This window comes from Tachysurus vachellii, chromosome 16 (genome assembly GCF_030014155.1).
Source record: "Tachysurus vachellii isolate PV-2020 chromosome 16, HZAU_Pvac_v1, whole genome shotgun sequence".
Taxonomy (NCBI): Eukaryota; Metazoa; Chordata; class Actinopteri; order Siluriformes; family Bagridae; genus Tachysurus; species Tachysurus vachellii.
In genome coordinates this window covers 12,186,108-12,208,560 of record NC_083475.1, presented here as the reverse complement: position 1 = coordinate 12,208,560, position 22,453 = coordinate 12,186,108, and the positions used below count along the sequence as shown (strand labels likewise).

Sequence of the window (22,453 nt, the reverse complement as noted above, 5' to 3'; positions counted from 1 at the left end):
AGAAATATTTTTAATTCAATATCTTTTGGTCTGTTTTTCAATAATACATCTATTCACTTTATCTAAAAAAAAATCACTAGAATTGTTCTAATGCATGACAAAGATTTTCTAAAGAGGCACAGTCACATTTGCTGCTACTATTCCTGAAACAATCTTTGGTAAGCAGAAATCTTATGGCCAGCATGAAGGCAATATTCCTTTGATGTAGATTTCATACTAAGATGGAGAAGCCTCCAGAAAGATTGGACCACACCCGCCATCAGACAGCACTACACTTGACTTCATAGGGAACTTCAAAGGCACAAACATCTTTGTCCTAGCGCAGAAACAACTTTGATGTTTAGGGTGGATACGCAGCACTAACAGTTCTTCACTATAGTACACGGAGGGAAACGTAAACGGCTTTGAAGCCTTCATCGTTTTTTCCGTAGACTTATGCTCAGGCACCTGGTGCGCACTTGCTGGGATGAAGTAATGAGGCGCAAGAATAACCAATAATACGAGAGCGCACAGAGTGCCACAGACTGAACGTCTTGCCCTTTTCACCAAAGCTATGCATGGATATATAAATCAGGACTAGCCTGAAAAACACAAAATGAAAAATTCTTTCTTTGTCCTTCACATGGATGAGATTAAGTCAGAGAAGCCAATAATATGGCATGAAAGGCCAGAAAGATTTTTAGGCAACAGAAAAACACACGAGGTTGATTATTACTTTGAGGAACAGTTTGATATGCACATAGCATTTGCCATTTTAAAATGTCACTAGGTAAAAGTTTAATGGCCAGGAGAGCTGCAGCTTATTAGCATGCTCTTTCTTTAATTCTACAAGGATAATCAAATCCGAGTCTAATTCTATAGCGGTACTCAAATAAAATGAATCTTATAACAATGTTCTGGAGTAATGAGGTACTTATTTCATAAACACACCGATTGCTTTAAGTATGAATTCAGAACTATAGCTCATAATTTCTCTATATGACTCACTAACAGCATGTTAGACGTGAGTATTATCACATGAATCACTATTCTCAGAATGTGTTTCTTTCTTTTTATTCATCATTGTTCCCATCAGAGTTAATGTGACCTCACTGGTTTCCTGTGAGTCACATGTTGTTGGCAGAAAGGAAAGTGTGAGGAGAAGGAAGGAGAATTTTTTTGATGAGGCGTTTCTAAGATTAGAGAGAATGCATTGGGTGAAAATCACTTGGCTATCAAACTGTATGTAAGCGAGGAAGATAATTACCCAGACCCATGCGTGGAGGAAAGATGGTAAAAATAAGGGAGAAGAGCCAGGATGCAGGTGGGGCAATAGATGCAATTTCATCTGGAACTTTCCAAGGAATTTCCCCATGCTGCTGGAACGGATATAACCGACTATTCGACAAAACATCTGATGCTCCCATGGCTTTCCATGGACCCAAGCCATCTCATCATATTACGTTGTAAGTACTTTAGTTTTTATTGAATGTAACAATTCAGGCCTCTAACAGCACATAGTCTTTGAAATTACAGAACTTTTTGTTATAACAGAATTGCATATATATGCTATATTAAATGTTAAAGTGGAACCACGTGAGTTTGCACAGATTTTGTTTGAGACACGTTTGGAGCGTGTGGACCGTGACCTGGCGCTATAGGATGCACTTATGCTGCCAGACCTGCTTTCCCTTTCCACGCTACAGCTTAGCAGCCAGAAGATGGCATGGTTCGTATGCAGTCTCCTAGAATTGGAGAGGAGGCAGCCGTGCTATTAATAGGCATGCTATGGTTCTGCTTTAACCTCGGCGAGAGAGTGAGTGTCACAGTAAATAAACTGCCACTCCAGAGTGCGCTTCCTTTAACATCTCTACTTTTCAGAGAGCATAAAACGTATTATTTTATTTGATGCCTATTGAGCTTGTCCAAATTACACACTGGAAATTGGCACACAGGAAGGTGACCTTTGTGCTTAAAATCACACCCATAGTACCCAGTTAGATGGACCTAAATTGATGAACCTCTTAAATAAATCTGAACAGTTCGGTGTATCATATATTATCAACATACAGCACTTAGATGACACCCTTCCAGAAAAACCGATAAACCAGGAAGCAATCTTGGTTTAGTGTTACAAGGTTTGTAGCCTTAGCAAGTTTGGCAAGCTTGAATCTTTTTAAACAAATCCAGACTGCCCAGGGCTCTTGTCAGGGATGTTTTACGTAAGGAGTTTTTGTGTGAGTGCACTCAGGTGTTTAGCTTCCTATTGCTCCTCGATGGGAATGTGGCCTGACGTGGAAGGGCTGGATAGTGAGTGTTGGAGGAGACAAGCTAAAAAAAAACAAGATCTGCAATGGTTATTTAAAACCCATTGAATTCTTACTGCTGCACATTCAGTCTGGAATCTCACTAGCTATTGAGAACTTGACAAGTACATTTCAAACCCTGACAGCATGTCATGAAACAGTGCACAATGGCTGAGCTCAAATTTACTGTATTTTGAAATATTGTGAACAGAAAATAAAACATGAGTAGATCCTATACACGTACGTTACGTACGTTTACACGTACGTTCATCGAGTGAAGCAGCCGACAGAATCTGGGAAAAAAAACCCTCAGAACTAAATGCACTCTTAAATCAACCATCAGCAGTGAATAATTTTTGATTAAAAATGCATGAGAGATGACCATCTTGAGTTATTCATCTTTATATTGCAATAACGCTTCATCCAGATTTACAGGAAGGGAGCAAGAGGGTGACAGAAACTGAAAGGGAAGTGATAGTTTTCATTAGTGCAGGTTGCATTGCTCTCTGTGGACCTCAGCATTCTCCTTTCCTATTTCTCTTATGCATCCAACTGCATCAGTGCTCAGGATTTCCCAGCTAAGGCTAATGCTCTGTTTAGTGTCTTAAAACATCATAATTAGACACATTTAACTAACAGACACACTTCCTTATCGGACGCCACGATAATCAATAGTCACAGCAGCGCTCTCTGTGTGATCAAATCTTTGTTTTCACAAACAAGCAAATAAGTGTCTTGGCGTGTTTGGGGAGTTGTTTGCATTTTGTTTGTTTCCTATTTGACAATATATTTTATACAAGAAGGCAAGGTTGGATCCGGTTATACACTACTGTGAATAAAGTCTTTAAATTAGAAGACGACATAGAGCAAGGATAATAAAGTAGTTCATTCACACTAAGACACACACAGACACACTAAGGCTTTCTTCACACCTTTGGCAGTTTTTCTTTTTCATATGTGACCAAATATCAGAGATGAGGATTTACCTTCATCAATAAACATGAATTCAGCCTGTTACTATTCTTTGCATGGACATCCACTGGTTAACTTAGTTGCCTGGGAAGGAAAAATCATTTCAAGAATTGAATTTGTTCCTGATAAAACTGTGAGATTACAATGTACTGTGCGTAATACTGCTATATTTGACTTTAAAAAGATATATTAAAAGTGAATGTATGTGCTTTGTTTGACCTTCCTCTGAAGATGCCTATAGGATGATTGAAGGGGCCGAGTTAAGCCAGAGAAAGATGGAGTGAGAGAGCCGTCCTTGCACTTGTCATTCAGGCACATGGGCACTAACAAAGCATCCCACTTCATAATGAATGGCCCCTTAATTTGTTTTTCCTGACAAGGTCACAGTGATGGGTGATGGGTGAAAGGTATTTACTGCTAGTGGGTGGGAGAGTAGAGAAAGATGAAGGAAAATATAAGTCAGAACAAAAATTAAAAGAGCACATCCATACCTTTCTCCTCGCAGGAAACTATTTGTATGGCACTGTGCCGACGTCCTTGTCCCGGTCAACTGCCATCTTTAAAAATGTCAGCCTAATGCAGCAAGGCTACTTTTGTGGTCCTATATTTTTGAGCCATGTTTAAACAGCCAAGCAGGCATGAATGGCTACTCTCCCTGTAGCAGATTACTCAAATCTAAGTAGTAGATGGATAGTTAACTCATGATGGCTGAAAGAAATGATTTTCTTATCCAAGGTAGAATATAAACTCAAAGCAGCATTGTGCAGAACTTATTTAACAATTGATTATTAGCATGGCACATAGGAATGAGTTCTCGTCCAGGTTAACTGGGATGTTTAAAATAGGTCCCTCAGGAATCCTCTGGATTTTTGATTTAGAGCTACATTAAGATTTAGGGTTGCAGGGTGGTGCAGTTGGCAGTGTTGCAGTGGGCAGCTTCAAGATTCCCTGAGCTCCGGTTACCTTCTTTGTCTGTGATGAGCTAACATCACATCTATAGTGTGTTCCCACTTCGCTTCCACTATTCCCGAAATAGCTTACAGATCCTGATCAGGATAAAGCAGGAACTGAATTGCCTCAGTATGATCACTTGATGATCCAAAGGAATACTATTTTTAGATGTTTTTTTTATTCATCGTGCAAATGCTTAATGTATTTCCAATATCTAAATTTTCATAATGTTTACATACTTAAAGGCGAAACCCCACTATCTTTTTACGATTGAACGTTGACTAAATGTTCTCTAAACATTTTTCTAAATGTTCACACTTTGCAATAAATGTCTGGCTGTAGAAGACTTAAGACTTAGGATTTTGACATCTCTGGAAACAGAAAGGTTACGTTTAAACTTTTCAGTCACAAGAAATGAAACAAGAATCACCAAGAGAAGAATTGCAGATCATCTTATTATTAATCATATTTAAAATTACAGCCGAATTTATGAAAGCACAATATTCTTCATGTTCTTTTATTATTCTAAAGCAATGCTGTACACAAATACGTAAGTCTAGAACAACTCAAACAGCTGAATAATATTAGACTCAGTGCCTGCCTGTGGACAGGAAGCTTTTTGAGTGTAGTACATAGAAACATTGTTTTTCCCTGGCAGAGGTGACTAGGTGATTATGACTACATGTAGCGTCAAGATGGAGGTCAAATTCAAAACAGTTTTCGAAATTATGCACTCTCTCGCTTTCATGCAAGGTTGCTGGATGGCAGGCCTAAAAAACTGGAGTGCATGTGCTGGAATGAAGAGATTTGCTGCTTATGATGGCCGACTTAGCACAGCGGTGGCAGACTGCAGATGTCTAGTGCCGGGCATTAGCATTCATTTGAATTACATGCGTGTAAAAACAACCAACTGGCAAGGGGCAGTGTGAGTTAAACCAAAAGCCTCTGATTATTGAGCAGAATTCTGACACGTGCCGTCATGTTACAGTACACACGAGCTCCACGCATACACATTGCAATGAAGCAGTGTTTACAGCCTGTATATCCCCTGTTCATGCTGTGTTTTTACTGAATTTGTAAATGATCTGACTAATCCAGACCTGTTCCAACAAGACAGGTTTCTAGAGTCATTGATCAAAAAAATCTTTTAAATCAATTTAAACTCCTGAAATCATTTGCCACAGCTATAGGAAGAGAGAACGAATCTGGCACAAATATGCACTAGTCTCCTGTTTTTTATTTTCACTCCCGGAGTTGATATTTTCGATGGGAATCTATTATTATTCGTATTTGTATTTAATGTGAATCAGAATAAATAGCGATGCATTTGTAAGATATTCACTGTTTTTACTTAAGCCTTTAATATTTCATCATAATTTATCCATCCATTCATCTTCAGTAACTGCTTTATCCTGGTCAGGGTCATAGTGGCTTCAGAGCCTTTTCATCAACATCACGTACTCTACAATGTAAAACATCAGAAGAACTGAATATATCTGAATTTTGAGCATGTTCCGAGATGAAAAAAATCAATAATTCAAAAATATCGCACGTCATGCCACATTTATCATTTCTTTCTTTATTTCTTTCTTTTATTCAGGGCAATTTCATTTGTTTCTGCAATGATAACTTTTCAGACGTTGACGTTTTACCACTGTAAAAGTACTCAAATTAAATTTCCATTATTGCTTCACTTATCAAAAGCACCAGGAATGTAAACAAAGATAGAAAGAGATGGAAAAAAAGCAATTAAAAATAAATGGACTTCCCATGTTGCCTCAGAGAAAGAGATAAAGTGCTGCTTCACACTTCCCTAGCCATGTGGTGGTTTTTGTCTTTGTCTGTTCCAGGTCTTAGCAAAACAGCAATACATCAAGATACGTTTTTGATTGAAGGTAAAAAATAAAGTAAATAGAAATTGAATAAACAAATGGTTATGAATTTGTCATCTGTTTCTGTAGGAAAAGCCAAAAGACATAACATAAAAAAGAGCTGATGGCAGTTAGAAAATAGCGTTAATCAAAGTTTGTGCTGTCAAAGACACACACACACACACACACACACACACACACACACACACACACACACACACACACACACACCCCTCAGGGTCTAAGGGGTACAGTGATGTTTCTAAGCTTGTTATAAGATACAGAGAGAAACACATTCCTGAGCAGTCAATAAACATTACATGTAAGAGAGCTAATCATTTATAGCCAGCGTATTGTAAAGAAAACTGCACGATTTATAACAAAGTTTTTATAAAACCATACAAAGCCTGCGTAGCTTAAAAATATCACATATTGTATGTTATTCAATCATCGTATACGTTCTGCTGTTTCTATATTCATTTGTAATCATTCTCATGCCAATAATTGGTGCCAATAATTTCAGAAGACACTGTATTCAATGCATCTAAAGAAATGGAATAAAGAAATAAAGAAAGTTGGCTTAAAGTAGCCTTGTCCATTTTCATACAAATATTTAATTAGGTTCATTTAAAAAAAAGGAACACAGTATGTATAAATAAAATGCTTATGGAAAAATCTCGGCTCGTGGCTAATGTTCTAATTTAGTTAATATATCCTTAAGAGCATGCGCTAGTAGAGCATAATAAAACAATTAGGCGCTGATGGTACTGCACAGATTTTCTATAATAATTTTCAATTTAATTGGGTCTTATTAAACAGTGCTACACTGTGGTTTATTCAGACTCTTGTTTTAAACCACATTAGTTCTATTAGTGTCTTTAATCTTGATGATCCATTTGTCTGGCTTTGCTCTCTGGCCATTGTTTCCACCTTGCTTAGCTCCTCTTTAATGAAAAGTGCCGTATCATTTTAATTGGCTATTGTTTTCATTGTGTGACCTGGCTGAGCAGGAGAGGAGCCTGAACCAAGAAGGCGAGGGAACACAGGATGCAGCATCTTTATTTTTTTTTTCCCCAAACACGTCTAAATAAAGTTGAAAGCATTCATCATGTGAATGAACTCACTGCATCGTGTCCCAGAGATGGAGACCCTCCGTATTTGTCACTTTGACAGAGGCAAGGCTAACAGCGCCTACATGGTAATGATATGAACCCTCACTGCTAGCATATGGATTAGTTTTTAATCTAGGTTTTCACAAGCTACGAGCAGTGAACACTTCAGACTCTGGGAGCAACTAGACAATCATCAATGAAATTTCAGATCAAAATTTGAATGAATGAATTTATCTGTAACTGTTCTTATTGATCAGCATTTCTTCTGCACCATTAACCTGCTCAGATCCTCAAAGCAGATTCAGTTTTTATTTTATTGCACTGAACACATGCCATTTGTATACTTACTATTGCCTGTTAAACTGTCAGTTTAGGTGAAACCATCACAGGACTGTTTAAATAGGTTTAGCTAAATTAAATGTATTAGCTGCTCCATTGGTTAAGAATAATATCTGTTGTGTGTTTGCCTCCTCCATAGTTCTTTGGTTTCTGTTTATCTAGCCTAAAAGTGTTCGCTACCATGATTTAACTTGCAAATTTGTCAAGTTAATCAAGTGCTTAAATAATATCTTAGAAGAACGCTTGTGTATTTGGAAGGAACGAGTCTCCCGATAATGCTCTTGTTCTACAGACATCATATTTGTGTCCTTAAGCAGCACAAGTAAGCAGCGAGTGTTTGACTTTCTGTCTACGTCTTTTTTGTCTCGCACCACATAAAATGGTTCCTTGTATTTTTCTCGATTCTGTCCTCGTTTCTACATTCTTTCCTGTTCCTGATGTCAAATACATATTCAGCTGTTGGTGTAAGCTGAAAAATCCATTACATAGAAATACTTAGTGCTGTGAAGCGTCATAGCTGATGTGTGTAGTGCAGCAGGTCGGTAGTCACAGTATTAAACTGTCTCGCGCATCAATAAAGTGTATTATGTGTAACAAACGAAGACATTTTGTGAAAGTCAGTATAAAGTTGTTGGGTTTTTTTTAATATGAGAACAGAAAATGCTGGTGACTGCTTTATTTGCATCCTACACAACCTGCTGGTTTTCTCTAGCTTATTCCATGTGCCCAGGCTTATTGATTTGTCCACATCTGCATAGGTGTAGTAAAAAAACATGAAACCTCTAATGTTATAAAGACCTGTAGCTCAAACGTTCACGACATTATTTTGGGATGGCTGTCCACAGGTTGATGTGGCTGTTCTAACATGAGCTTAGTGCGCTGTGGATAAAAAAAAACAGAATAATTCTGTTCCACTCTGTTATTATCAGGATTTCTATTTTCATGGACAGCATGACCCCAAGTTCCTTTAAATGTTAACTAGATTAAACGTGATACACTATTATAGCAAGTCTCTTTCTGGCTTTATTCCCTAGTGTTTTTGCAGTGTTCCAGCCTGCAGTTTTGTTCAGAAAGAAAACAATTTTTGTAGATAAATGAAAGTAATTAATCCCAGGAACAATTACTCCAGGCAGCAGGCATTATCAAACACAACTCATTACACCCAAATTATAAATACGCCACCTTTCCGGCACACTCCTTTCAATCCTACAATACTGCAGAACATGCACTACAGGCAGGGGTAGCTGTGAGCCGAGATGACTGTTAGTCCCCATGCTGTGAGAGGAGAAGAATATCAGGGTTCTCCTTTACCCAGGAGGAGCCAGGCAGCCCTCTGTGACCCAGATGAAATGAGAATGAAAGAGGGGGTGAAGCCAGTGACATGTTCCATGAAGGCTGTGAGTAATATACAATCACAAAGCGAGTATTCCCAAAAGAAGGAGCACTCGAGCTTAAACTCGTTATAAAGGAAAGTATTGAAAAGAGAAATTGGAGTCAGTAGAAAATGTTTTGATCTCTCATTTACACTGATTATGTTCAAAAAAAGGAATTTAAAAATAAAGAATGAAAAGAAGAACAATTTGTATTTTTATCTTTGTGACAGACTCAAGGTGTTTGAGGTGTTAGAAATCCACTCATGTGCTGTGAATTTATTTCTCATTTACAATGACACACGGCATTGAGAGGACGCTTTCAAAAAGTCTTTCGTAAAAGATAAATCAAATACAGAGCGAGATTGATTTTTTAAAAATTGTCATTCTACTGGAAATGGATGCTAGCAAATGCACTAGGAAAATTGGAGGAGTATTTGGTACATTTTGTACTCTGAAATTGTGCAGAAAATGATGAAAGACTACAAGAAGCCACTTACATATGAATTATAAAAAACAGTGTGAAAAAGCTTGCTTTTAATACAGGCCTCTCTGACAGTGTGCCATATTGAACTGACAAGCACGGGGTCTACAGTACGGGTCGTCACGCTATTTTAATAGATGTCACTCCTCAGAGAAAGGTTTCTTCATCTCTCCACATTGATTACACAGACAGTATTTGAGCGGACAGAAGACGACAAGCAGATATTGCTTTTGTGATTTGTTATCCAGGCTGTCATAACAAGCAAAACCTTACGCACACGCATGCAAAAAAAAAAAAAAAAAAAGAGAAAAGATTTCATTTGCTCTCTCCTAATGAAATGGCAATTTAGGCCTGGTGCAAATGGCTGGAGATGAAGTGGGATGCATGAACCTGGAGACAGGCGTCTCGTCTCGTCTGCTCCCACGGGAAGATGAAAATAGAGGTGCTCAGAATATGCACAGTCACCCAGAGGCCTAACATCGAAGAGTGACAGGACTGCAGGAGTTCATTTAGAAAGATCAGAACAACTTGCAGTGAAAGCAAAACATATGTTTTTTCTTGGGAAAGAATGAAGAAGTATTCAGCTTTTGATATACGTTATAAGATGATTTTTTTAAACTCAGTGTATATATATATATATATATATAGACAGGAACAAGCTTCCTAGGCTGAGAGAACATTAGAACAGTAATAAGGCACCTATGGTTGGGTTTTCACAGTTTCCTGCACTCACTAATTGGCATGGAGCATGTTAGGGCATGCTAGATGCTGTGGCTGCATTAGGTAGCATGCAGAAAGGCTGTCACAGGGGGACGACTCTGTGCTTCCTGGTTCCTTTTCATATTTCATCCATGTCACATCAAGCCTACAGTTTTTCTAATAACACCTCACCTACGGCAGCTCTTCTCTCCTCGCTGACACGATTTACGATGAACCTGGGAGATGTACTGTGTTTTTTCCTCCTTATGAGACTCTGGAAAAGTTTCCCAAGCAGGGAGACGGGGATCCCCCGAGACATGTGTTGGGTTTCATCAGGAAAAAGCCCTGGCACGTTTTACCAAATGTTACAAATGTGTTCCCTGCAGACAGCGGCCTGTGCGATCGTTTTAAGAGCGCAGACACACAGCTGAGCTTTACAGTGCAGTTGGAGGTTTTGAGATGAAAAAGAAAAACTGAGGAAGCAGTCTGTCTGTTTGTTTCCTGTGCCTTATGGGAGCTGAAGTCTGTCTGCAGAGCTGAAAACGGAAATTAAGGTTTGCTAACCCGTTAGTTACTTAGTTTTATACCCGATTATTCAGGTACTACTATGAATTATTTGAAATGACTCGGGTAGCACGAGTCGCACGGAATGTTTTTGACTTCGACAAAATATCAGCAGGTTTTTGGTCAACATTTGTTTCTTAAATCTCATAAAATATATCATTCGAGTACCTGCTTGTTCCTCATTCAGTCAGTGCACATTAGTTAATCCGTCTAGTGAAAATCATTCCACCCTCAGCGAGGCTGTGGCTCAGACGATGTATATAGGCATTCGGAAGCACAAGCTTTAGTTGCAGCACTGACATAAAGGTTTAGTCAAACACATTAGACAGTAAGGAGTCTTTTTTTTCTGGTTGCTAAACCTTCTTGCCTAACTAGTTACTGATTGAGCTCTGCTGATAACTGCTGGCACAGTTTAAGGGGTTCATAGACTATATTTAGTCCTTATACTTTAATAATATTAAGTTCCAGTGCTGCCCCTTTTACAAGCAGCGACCAGGTACATCTTTTTTACACAGAAAGTCTTCAGGAGGTTCTGATTGGTGTGAGACTTTATCTGAGTCAAAGCGCAATGTGATGAGACAACAGAGTGAATAAGTCCAGTGAGCCTGATGGAGCGTACGTCCTCGGTGACTGCAACAGCACTGTGTAATTGTGTAATCAAGTCCACCGATAAGTCGAAGCAATTGCAACAATCATATGAACTAATGCAGGTAGAAATAAACTCGGCTGGAGCTGAACTCCGAGGTGCTGTATGTTTAGAATGATGTAGACAGTATCATTGCTGAAAGACGCTACAGCTTTTGAAGAGAGTGATCTCTCTGATGCTGTAGGTCTCTGTTTCCAATCTAACTGATTTGGAAACTATCAGCATTTCAGCTTATAAATTTCCCTAGTGAGGAAAGCAATGCATACAAAATGAAGGCTGTCGTATTTATCCCTCTTTTCTCCTCCTCCTCCTCCTCCGCTCTCTCTCTCTCACATGAACACACACACACAAACACACACACACGCACAGTAAATATACACACATTCCATTAGGCCTGAGTCAAGTGACAATATATTCGTTTTCCAATTTTTCTCACATGACTCCCAGGATACTGCCATGTGTATGTAGGCATGAGATTACAATGGCAACAGGTATAAAACATTGCTGTAAAGACAAGCGTGTGAGAGAAAAGCACGGTACATGAACAGATAGATTTTAAATATGACAAATGTCAGTCTGTAATGTGATGACAGACATAAAACAAGAGGAGAGTGAGAGACAAAGAAAAAGAGACACAACAAAACAAGTAGTGAATGTAAATACCAGCTCTATTTTACGAAGCTGAGATCGAAATAGAATATTCTAGCAGCAAAAATGATATTTGTCGATTATGCTGCAAGGTTATAAAACCAGTTAGCAATCTGTCTCTGACGGAATTGACATGACGGGAAGTGTTCGGTAGATCAGGAAAATGTTAGATGTGTAAATGGCTTCTGTGCTGCTTTCAAAAGGTGTGACAAAGGAATGGTGGAAAAAGGCAATTCATTAGGTCTTCAATTCATTACGTGTCAGTGTAATTTCAGCAGGAGCTACAATTCATTATGTGGTGCGAGTCAATTTCTACTCTTGTTTGGTGGCAGGTTTATATATCCAGCCTTGACAATTCCCCAACCGAACCCAAAGATGTTTGAGAGACGAGATGAGCTAAAAAAAAAAAAAAAAAGCATAATTAAAACAAAGTGTGTGCTTCATGATATGCGCATAATTGTTGCAGTGAATCAGTTTGTGTAATTGAGGTCGATTTTTTTTTTGTTTCCTGTTCCAGGTTGTCCTGTAAATGGATATATTTGCATTTTGTGTTGTTGTCTATGGACTAGCATGCTGACAGCACAGTGCCAGCCAGACTGCTTTTTTTTCAGATTCATTTCAGCATCCCAGTGTGACAACCTTTTAACAACATGATGGCATAATGAGGTTTTGGGGAGCTCAATGGTGGTGGCTGCTCTGTGAATTGTAAGTAAAGTAACTAATGCTTTTTTGATGTAGGACTATAAGAGCACAATATATGTAAGAACACAACCAGATTTAGACTTCAGGTTCTGGATATTTGGCGTTCCAGAAAAAGCTACAGCTTTGAATGCAGTTAAACTTCAGGATGTTTTGCATGTCCTGCTTTAAAATCTAAACTTGCATGTAAGCCAGGATCTCACTGTTTTAGTGAATTGGCTCATTTTAAGTGGCTACATCTTCAGGTCTAATGTCCTTATATAGGTTTTGTATTTTTCACAGAATTAGCACCGCTAGGCAGCATGATTCACTACTCTTTTATGCTAGGAATCACGTCATTGTACCCGCTGGTTAACAGGGATGGTAAATGATTAAACTGACTTTGCTTTCAGAAGCTTATATTCATATAGTTCTGCTGCACACACAATCCCTCAGGTTTGTAATTTTGTCAGTTTAAACTCGTGTGTCCTAGAAAGCTTTGCTGTTGCATTATTGAGATCATTTGTGAGCAGTGTAATGACCGTCTGAAGTGTGAAACACCTTTCTTTGTTTCCTCCCAAAGGCGTCATTAGGCACAGCTAAGGAGGACGATAAATAGAGAGTCATCTAAAGGCACAAAGTGAAGTTGTTAAACGATTCTCTGGAGCGTGCTAGAGTGCATGCAGAGAAGTACGATGGCTCTAGTTCACTGAAGCTCAGGGCCTGTCTAGTTGTATCGTCTATGAATTCCTTCTCTCTTTCTCGCCCCTCCCGTCCTTCTCCATGTCGATTTCCTCTGTTCCTGTTGTCTGACAACAATTAATAGCCTTTGTGGGAGCTTCTGTGGCCCCCTTGGTTTGTATTGAGTGTCTGTTCACCTTGTCCCGGGCAAGCTGCAACACGAAGGCCCTTGTTCTTCCATGTGCCTGTTTGTCACTGAGAAAGAGGTGGCCATGCCTGGTACTAAATCGCCACCTGCTATGAGCAAATTAAATATTGAATCATTCTATTGACTCAGAGATCTCATTTGAAGCGATTGTGAATGAGCAATAATGCAGCATAGAAAGAGTTGGTGTTTTCATGTGCATTACAGGCCTCCTGTTAAGGGAGAGAAGAGCATCTGGATGAGCCTTTAGGAAGTCGGTTTGTGAGCAAAAGTTGGGCCATGTTACCTGGAAGGCAGAGATTAAACTCAAACTACTTGTGTGCTTTCACTTATGTCTACGTGTTTGCTGTGAGATTGGTGTCAGTTTGGTGAAAGCCACATAGACTGTCGAGGATGTAACCAAGATGTGACCCATGGAGCAACAAATTATGCCCACAAGGTATAGACCATTGAGCATGAAGAGCAATAGTTATACACAATACTTTAACCTTGTGTCAAGGTAATGGTTGTATGAAATGTACTAAGAAAAAGGAATAGTGACAGAGGAGAGAGATATGTGTATGTATGTCTATGAATAATACTCCTCATTGGAAAGTGGCATATATGCATTGTTGACAGAAGCTCCGGTGAAGGACAGGTTTCAACAGGAGGGACTGAGACAACAGAATAATGATTTTCCAGTAGTGTGCGCATGCGGCGGGTCGGTGGTGGGGGTGGGAATTGGGTGGGGTGTATTCTTTCTGCACCTACACATTGCGATACCAATAACCTCTCCACGGTCCTGGCAAGCCCCTGCAACACAGTGAGAATCAGACACTGTCCCTCATCTAATGTGCTGCCTCTTCAGCAGATCCAAGCACATCACGCCCGTTCTGCCAGGAATGAAATGAACATTCAAATCCTCCGTGTCAATATTTGCCGATGGGCTCTGTTCAGAGCTCTGATATTGAAAGCTGCCGTCACGCTCTAGAGGGTGAGAGACCACACGGCAACTCACCATCAGACATTAATAATAGGAAGACTATTGATGAGAAAAGCAAGACTATTTCACTTCCTCCTCTGCCAGCATCCCAAATGTGTTGCACAGAGATGTTGCCAGCACCCAAACAAAACTGCAGGTGTTGTTGAAGAGCCCAGTACAAACATGGGAAAAGCTGGACAGTTATCAATTAGCTCAGGTGTGCTTCAATGAAAGTGAAGACTATACAAAAAAAAAAGAATAAGCATCTACTACGGGAGCCATTAGACTTCTTTGTTGATAATGTAAGGCTGCATAGGAGACTTGTGGTTAATTAAGACTGAGAATCCAATTGGGGCACCATGTCGTATGGTCTCGTCTCCTAGGTTCAGTGAGGCAAGGCCCAATTTTTCCATCTGTCAAAATTTTACAAGCTTCTCATCAGATACAAGCTCAGACTAATTAAATGTGTGTGTGTGTATATATATATATATATATATATATATATATATATATATATATATATATATATATATACATGACAGATGACAGCACCCTGGAAGTGTATATATATATATATATATATATATATATATATATATATATATATATATATATATAATATACACACCCTTATATATATATATATATTATATATATATATATATATATATATATATATATATATATATATATATACACTTCCATTCAGTACTGCACATGACAGATGACAGCACCCTTATATATATATAAGGGTGCTGTCATCTGTCATGTGCAGTATTGAATGGAAGTGTATACATTTATTTATACAGCTGAGCAGTTGAGGGTTAAGGGCCTTGATCAGGGGCCTAGTGGTAGCAACTTGGTAGACCTGGGATTTGAGCTCATGACCTTCCAATTGGTAGTCCATCACATTAGCCACTAGGCTACCACATCCTCCCAGGATGCCTGGAACCCTGGTGCTTTTTTCTCTTGGTGTGGTTTGGTTCACCATGGCATGATTAACCCTCATGAGTAAGTTGGTTTCATTGTGGTTCTGAACAAATTCTAAACAAAAAGTTCAATAGTACAATAAAATATACAATGATGTGATTCTGAATCAAAGTAAGTTGAATAACATGCTGTATTTGGGGTTTGGCAGAGTTTTTCTTTACATGTCAGATCCTAAACTTAAGTGAACCACTGCAGAAATGCCACGTGTTCTGTATTTTTCAACTAACAAACCAAAAAGAGAAAATAAATATATGCAATTATCTTGTAATTTATTGAGCACTCTGTTGTCCATGCTCTGTTGATTTTGTAGAGGTTTATTTATTTCTGTTACATTTTTAACAAATATGAATAGTGAGTTTTATGAATATGCTTTCAGTCCTACACACCACTCCGACAATGTTTTTTGCTCTCCATTTTTATTTTTTTGTCAGTATTTGCAGTGTGAAACCAAAACAAGCTAAACAGCAAGCAAACCAAAAAGTATCAGTTTTGCTCAGACTTGAACCCAAAAAACAAGTCTGGATATTTTGGTGTGTCCCAGCCATATGGCAGGAAGCCTTTCCAATTTGCTCGAATGTGAAGACTTTTGTTTCTGAATATTACAGTGAAATATCTATTATTGTATTATGTTGCATGTTCAGAAACTTTGACACACTCTATATATCTATAAATAGCTGACCAAGGAGCAGTATCATCAAGTAAAATTTGATGATACAAAGCATGATGATACAGAAGCAATTCAAGCAGCGGTGTAACTTCAACTGTCCACTTCAGCCACATTCAGTCCGCAGCGTAGCTGTCACATCATTCGTTTAATGTTTGCTGCTGGTTTCGGTCTCTCCTTCTTCCAACCTGTCCTATTACAATGAAAGGAGGCACCAGCTAACTGCCTCCGGCACAGGGAACAGAAGCAAGGGGATCCTTTTGTTTCCACTAACCTCAGGGTTTACACAGGAAGTTTTATAATTTCTATGAAAAAAAAGCCTTTTATGACTCTTTATGGGACATGTCTTTCTATTGCTTAAGCAAAAATGGGCTGTTTGTCGAGGATACTTAATTTATCATTCTCACTCAAGTCTTTACCGAGGTTTGTTTAAAAAGAGGGGAAAAATAAATAAATAAATAGAAAAGATTCACACCTCCAGATATCCTAAGTAGATTGACCGCTGTTGTAGTAATACCGAAACTGCCTAATGCTTAGAGGTAATTCAGACTGCCTGCTGATCTGGTTGTTTATTCATGACAGATGATGGCTGGAGCTCAGGATTAAGAGCTAGTTGGGGATTTACCGGCTGTCCGTGGGGCTTTGTTAATAAATGAGGGCTCTAGGGGTGGCATAAGAAAGTTACAACCCATGCGCTTTTGTTTGTTTCTTTGTGGTGCCCCGTTGCATAGTAGCTCCACCTTCCTGGCTCTCTTAAAGGAATAATGCCTCTCTTAGAGAAAGAATGGCTGTTTGTGTGGAGTTGCAGCACCTCCATCATGTCCTGCTGGGTGCTGGTACACTCAAGTGTAAGGGAAGCACTAGCCTCTGTGTGGCTGCATCTTTGTAGCTGCATCTGTCCCTGCGCTATTGTTTGAAGGAGTCCATCTGCTGGCCTCTCTCCACCACAAAAAGCGATCTCTCCCTCCCTTTCTCTCTCTCTCGCGTCCCAAAGCCTGCTGCTTGCATAGGCAACCCCCTCAACTCCCCTCCCCCTCCTATCAGAGTGTGCCAGCTGTCCCATTTCCCCCAGATCCCCTCCCTCTCTCTCTCTCTCTCTCTCTACCTCTCTCTCTCTCTACCTCTCTCTCTCTCTACCTCTCTCACCCTCATTCTCCACCAACTCTCCTGTCCTTCCAGTTCCCCCAAGCCTTCAAGGCCCTGCTCCCACAGGAGCCATAACACAGCGATATAGAGTGGATAGAGGCAGACGATCCGTGCAGTACAACACAGCAATAAAAGACTCTGGCAGAAGTCTTTTACTGCTATCGAGAAAGTCACGCTCTGACGTTTTTTTTTAGAACACTGGATGAGTTACAAGGTTCAGCAGCAGACAAAATCTTATGTCCGTACATCTAAAGGATGGGCTTTCACCTAGCTTTTACTAATGACTTCTACTGTAAACCCCTCGTCTTGTTCCGTCTCAGCGTGTGGAAGTGACAGTTGTGAGTATTGATCACGGTATCCTGAGGGTGCTGTAAAATTAGATGTATAATCAGCTACCACGAGTCTGATGAATTCAAACCATAATAAAAGCTTTCGGAATGATAAAAGTCTTCATTTCAATGGAGATGGCGATATAGCATTAGGCACTGAGCTACCGTAATTCTCAGCAGATGCCCTTCGTCTTTGCTGAACAAACAAGTTAACAAACAAAATATTGGCATTTGCCTGGACCACGCTGGGGATTATTACATTGCTTCAGGCCCACAGATCCATCCCAAAAGCCTCAGGCCTCAGGGCTTGTAGTAGAAATACTGCTGCACTGCGACCACACATAAAACATGGCTCAGGCATTCGGTTGGAAAAGAAAAAGAGGACTATTGAAACACAACAGATGAGAGAGAAGAGTGATAGAACTTCTGTGAATCAGTAATGATAGACATTATCCAGACAACAATTAATACACATGTAATGACCTGTGCACAGTCTCTGCCATTTCTCTTTTTATTATTATCTCCCTTTATGAGGCAACAATAAGAATGATCAGTGTCTCCATCGCTCTATAACTCTCCTCATGCCATTTACTTCATATAGAGAATTTGACCTTTCTGTGGTCGCTGATTGTTGCCATGGTGAGTCAATAGGCTCCAGCGGGCTGCATTCTCCCCGGGCCGGGACTGCCGAGGACGGAGGTGAGCAAATAAACGTCCTCATTATGTCAGAGGCTGCAGATTCCATATCGCTCCCTTCAGAGTCACTCCTATTGCAGTGTGATAGTAAAAGCCCCTGCACAGTCAGAGCAACAGAACCATTCCCACTTATTTTACAGGCTGTGCAGATAAAAGGGGCAGCAATTTATTTTTGCTGCGATGATGATACAGTTCTGAGGCTTTGATAAGGAAAAAAAACATATTTTTGACGAGGGCTTTAGCTGCTTAATATAATGTCATATTGGAAAATAACTTGACACTCGATGCAGTTTTATTAGCCCTGGCTGTACATCGAATAACATGGTGCCAAAAGAGAACGACTTTTCAGAGATCCAGTCAGACTTCATCCACACGCTCTCTTCATATTTGCCTGAAGGCTACATTTAATGTATTGGCAAAGAGAGATGGATAGAGGAGACAGCGAGGGGTGGATAAAAGTGAAGGAGTAGGAGCTGTGTGCTCAGGGAAATATGACTTGAATGTACCTTGCCTGCTAGAAATTTAAGTCGATACTGGCAGTCACATGCAGTGCTCAAAGTACAGCAGCGGAACAATCCTGCTGTCAATCATTACCGTGACAAAGCTTCCAAATTCCGCTCCTCAATTCTTTCTACGTCTTTGTTTTTGGGCCCCTGATGAGCAGTTGGAGGATGAAGCGAAAGTGTAGCGTTGTGTGAGAAAGGAAGGAATGTAAAATGCACTAGGTAGAGCTGCTGAATGTTTGATGACACTGAGGGCTCTTCAGACCTTGTTTGCATGCATTAAAGGATGTCTGTGGACCCTGGCTTGGCCAGATGCAATTTCCAGTGCCACAGAGGGTGCTGACCTCCTATGAGCTGTTCTGAGTTAAGTCAAGTTCAGCCCTGATTATGTTTTCATAGGCACGTGTCTGTCGTTTCTAGGCTCCTTACATCCACAGGCCCACAGGGACCAGTTCAGTTCATTTGGAACCCTCCACCCTTCAGTGCAGATACATTATGAATTTGTTGCAGGATTGCTGATGTCTTTATTGAACTCATTCAAGTTTCAGCATATCCCAAGATTTATGACACTGGCATCATGCCTGTTTTTGCATTGCAAGGATTTTCTGCTGTACACAAATAAAGAGTCCTGTACAGCTCAACACATATAAAAGTGCTGGACTGATTTGTCTTATTGGTTCATTTTAAACTGCTTTGCAACCAAACACTGTGATACAACCAAATACAGTAACAAGTCCAGTTTAAAAAGTGTATTCATTAATAAAAATGCAATTATTAATTAAAAGGCAATTATCAGTAAATTCTTTCATTAAAAGTTAATATTATTTGCCTTGGTTGTTATTATAATAGGAAGCACTAGCTAGGTAGGGTTACTTCTGTGCTTTTGAGTTTTGAGCTTGTTGTATTTTAGTTATATTTAAACATTATTTTAAAACGTTTGCACTCAGCATTTATTATATATTTCGCGACAATATGTGATTGCTACACTTCATTTTGATTGCTTGTCATTACTGCTGCAGCCAAACAAACTCACTCTTTCTCATTCTTCACCCTGTGAGGGAGACGACTGACATCATCACACACATCTTAATGTTCAATTAATTCATCCTAATGTTCAAACTATTTCCATGTTGTTTTTATTTTACGTCACAAAAAAATCATTAATGAGTAGGTTTTTGCTGCTCATGCCAGTCATTAGTCTCTATCCTAGCCTCTTCCTCCATTCACAGGTAATGTTATGTCATGAAATACAGACACAGGTAATCAACTAGGGTATGAATAGTTTTGGATATTATATTTGAAAAGCAGTAATGCAACTTTGTGCCATTTTCCCTCGACTGGTTTCTAAATATAAACCTATATAGCATGTGATTGTCTTAAACGCACAACACTGTAGAGGATTTAAAGTAGTTAATATATTCTTAGAGCAGTAAGCCCTCTCTGAGTGTGTCATGGGATTTACAGCACCTGGTGCACTGTGGTACTTCCTGGTTTTGTGGTCTCTCCTATGCTTGAAGATGATGGGAGATGACAGGAAGCAGGCGGGGTCTCTTGTAATGAAGCTCTGACTAAGCGGCAGGGAAGGCTTCACAGTGACTACATTGGCTTGTCCTACACTGAACATGCATTAAGTGCTTTGAGAAATATATGCAGCAGTTAAGGACAACAGTGTTATAGCATTCTGTTCTTATATGCAAGGACACTGGTTTAAACATAAAGCACGGGTTTTATTGCTTATTAGTTGTTTGCTAAAAATACATGAAGGCTTAATGGACTGTTGAAATTTTAATTTTGGCTCATTGACATTTGTTATTTATATTTCAAACGCTTTAGTAATGGTTTGCATTCTCTGCACATCCACATGCGCGCACACACACACGCACACACACACGCACGCGCGATGGAAGCTCCTGTGCTCGACAGATACGAGATGTGACGATTTGACCGTAACAAACAGAGGGGAATATCTCACTGAGAAGTGAGGAGAATTAGAGGCATGAGATTGAATCATTCTAGTCTAAGAAACTAGTGTCTGGGATGAGATGAGAATAATGTGCAACAACATGATACATTTTTATTCTCCTCTCCTCCTGCCTGAAGCATGCTGCTTACACATATTGGTCTGTTGAGTTAAAGATGCTGGAAAAGCAGTAAAAGTCTGTTAACATTCTTTAATGGCATTGCACTACTAACTCCTCCTCACCCCCACCCCCCAACAAAAGAAAGAAAGGACCCCCCCACCCATCGTGGCAAAAATAAATAAATAAATAAATAAATAAATAAATAAATAGATAGATAGATAGATAAATAAATAAATAAATTATAATAAAAAGTTCATTAAACAACACCCAAAAACAAATGTAATTATCTATGAAAGTTAAATAACGCCCAAAATAATGAATGTTTCCATTTCCAACATGATTTTTGTCATGATTCGCTTTGCTTTGGAACATAATGAACTTTTGCATGGAAATTAATGGGACAAGAAGCAAGTAATCTCATTTAATAACTCCCTGCAGATTTCCTGAAAATAACTAGAAACTATTCATCCTTAAATGTGAGGATTACTCCATTAGCCTGTTCGAATATTCTTTCTTTACTCTGGGCTACGGCTCATGTTTTCTTGTATATGATCGTCACTTTTGAGCAAGAGACAGCAGTTTTCAGCGAGACAAACTGTTCTAGCTTTGTGCCAGACAGCGAAAAAGCATTTCTTTGTACTCTTGAGCACAATCCCAGCAAAATGCAGTGAATTAACTCACAATTAAACAAAAGCACATATTAATTTTGATTGTGCCAAAAGTTCTGCTAGTGCACCACTTTCACCAAACAACAAAACACCTTTTCTCACACGTTAATGTGGTGCATTCCAATGAGTTCATAGTCAGAGGAAGGAAAATTAGACCTCAGGCATGTATAATTTGCATTTAAATGGATTTATTGTCTACAGATGGCGTGACAGGCAGTGGCCACACTATCAAATTGTTTTCTGTAGAAAGAAATCAGCAGTCGGGATTTAATTTAGCTTTTACCATAGACGGGTGCATCAGAAGCTTTAGTGGACAGAGGAGGCATTTGCTATTTCTGAAGTGCTGTAATGAAGGATCTGTGTGATGTGTATCTAAGCAATGCCAAAGAAACTATATTAATTATAATCACTCTTTTATTGACTCATAATGCTCAAGATAAACTGTTGTTGTCTTTTATTTTCTTGGCCAGTGCAGCTTTTTTGTGTGTCTGGATTCAGGGTGGATTAATGATTGTTACCATAGCAGCAGTGCTGATGATGATAATAATAATAACAACAACAACAACAACACCAATTATAATAATATAAAAACACTACAGCCCAGTGTAAACACATGTTTTTTCAAATGCATGCAGTTGTTTTTGAATATTTTTAACAGAAATTTGATTAAGACGTATAAGCGTTCGTGTGGAATAAGATGTCAGCTCAGCAAATGGCTTTTGTGATACAAGGTTGCTTGTCAGGTTTATTCCTACACCAGATGGGCGCGCTTGTTGTTACGCATGCAGTTTCAGCTTCACCCTACTTGGGATAAGGTTTCCTGGAAATATGGCGTCTGTTAAATGCCAGACCTAAATACAACACCCTTCTTTTGTTTTGGCCCCTTCACCAACATACTCTTTAAGTTGTG

General features: G+C 39.3%; 1 protein-coding gene across 3 annotated transcripts in view; it reads left to right on the top strand.

Moving 5' to 3' along the window:
- Nucleotides 1–22,453, top strand: part of phf21b (PHD finger protein 21B) — a 64,276-nt gene that overhangs the window by 16,529 nt on the left and 25,294 nt on the right. Inside the window, exon 1 of one of the 3 annotated variants that reach the window (XM_060889962.1) lies at nt 1,225–1,445. The exons of the other annotated variants lie outside the window; for them this stretch is intronic. The gene's annotated coding sequence lies outside the window, so the exon portion shown is untranslated. Of the gene's footprint in view, nt 1–1,224; nt 1,446–22,453 lie in introns of those variants that run through there. 3 annotated transcript variants of the gene reach the window in all.